Below are 1,789 nucleotides of genomic sequence, written 5' to 3' on the forward strand. Positions count from 1 at the left end.
TGATTCTTAGTAATTGCAAAATGTGTTGCTAAAATGCACAGAACACGCAAAGTAATTTTTGAATGGGGCCAGTTTTTGGAAACGAATGAACTGTGCATTTTTCACCTGTGAATGACTCTTAAACAGCGATAATGTTATGGAATGGAATGGAAGGGAATATAGAATTTAGGCCAAAGGCCAAGCACTGCAACCTATGAGATCATTCAGCGGTGGAAGGGAAGTTGAGAGCCGAAGGGATACATACTGCAAGGAACCTTAAGAAATTCCTACAGTGGACCACGTCCTATCCGGGGCGATAGTATGAAAATGAAACAAGATAAAAATAGATTATTTTTTATGACTCAGACAAAACTCGCCCAGGGTAGTCAACGACACAGAAAATGTAGACCTACTCGCGCCTTCAAGAAATTATTTTTGCTGCTATAAAACCTCTCGTTGAAAGACTAGGGTTGTATAACCGGTAAGTGATAAGTAAAGACGAATGAAAAAGACTGAAAGTAAAGGGCTAAGAATTAAAGGATGAAGTATGTTTTGTACTTTGCAAACTTCTTTGACGAACATTTATAAATTTGTGATGATTTCCAGTAAAATCAGACAAAATTAATCATACTAATAACAATAAAAGAAGCCAGTCATACAGAACAAAAAAAAAATTAAAATAACATAAAATCTACATCACTGGGAATACTTGAGATTTTGTGAGATGTTAAATGAAAAAGAATAAAGAGCAATACCAACAAAAAATACTTAACAATACAGATCATAAAAAAACAAACTAAAAATAAAAGTGAAGACCTCACCACAAAATGATCACCAAAAGAATAAAAAATGATGTTAATGTATTAATACTCACCAAAACCGAGACAGTGAAGAGCATCTGAAAATGAAAAGAAAATTAAAGGTTATTGTTCATACTGTAATAAACTTCGATCAATGTTGCTAATGTAGGTCACTGCGTCCGAAATGTAACTCTCTCCGAAATGTAACTGCTCTCTCTCTCTCTCTCTCTTTTTAGGTAACTGTGTCTGAAATTTACTACTCTCCTCTCTCTCTCTCTCTAGGTCACTATGTCCGAAATTTAACTCTCTCTCTCTCTCTCTCTCTCTCTCTCTAGGTCACTACCAAAAGGATATTGCACAAATAGAGAGTGTACAAAGGTCATTTACAGCTAGAATAGAAGTAGTTAAGGACCTTGACTACTGGGAAAGACTAAAATTCTTAAATTTATATAGTCTTGTAAGGAGAAGAGAACGCTACATGATAATCCAGACATGGAAAGAGATAGAAGGAATTACCGAAAACATCATGGAGCTAAAACTATCAGAAAGAGCAAGCACAGGTAGATTAATAGTGCCCAAAACGATACCAGGAAAACTAAGGAAAGCACACAGGACATTAATCCAACATCATCGATAATGCAGCGTCTATTCAATGCGCTACCAGCTCATCTGAGGAACATAACAGGGGTGAGCGTAGATGTGTTTAAGAATAAGCTCGACAAATATCTAAGATGCATCCCAGACCATCCAAGATTGGAAGATGCAAAATATACCGGAAGATGCATTAGCAATTCTCTGGCAGACATCAGAGGTGCCTCACACTGAGGGACCTGGGGCAACCCGAACGAACTGTAAGGCTGTAAGGTAAGGCTCTCTCTCTCTTTCTCTCTCTCTAGGTCAGTGTCCGAAATTTAACTCTCTTACTCTCTCTCTCTAGGTCACTGTGTCTGAAATTTACCTCTCTCTCTCTCTCTCTAGGTCACTGTGTCCGAAATTTAACTCTCTCTCTC

At 37.5% G+C, this 1,789-nt stretch overlaps 1 long non-coding RNA gene across 1 annotated transcript in view; it reads right to left on the reverse strand.

Annotated features, from left to right (window-relative positions):
* Positions 1-287: 287 nt before the first annotated feature.
* Positions 288-1,789, reverse strand: part of LOC136836083 (uncharacterized) — a 175,104-nt gene continuing 173,602 nt past the window's right edge. The window contains exon 5 of the long non-coding RNA XR_010852343.1: positions 288-877. This is a non-coding gene — a long non-coding RNA (uncharacterized lncRNA). The remainder of the gene's footprint in view (positions 878-1,789) is intronic.

Source organism: Macrobrachium rosenbergii, chromosome 56 (genome assembly GCF_040412425.1).
Source record: "Macrobrachium rosenbergii isolate ZJJX-2024 chromosome 56, ASM4041242v1, whole genome shotgun sequence".
Lineage (NCBI taxonomy): Eukaryota > Metazoa > Arthropoda > Malacostraca > Decapoda > Palaemonidae > Macrobrachium > Macrobrachium rosenbergii.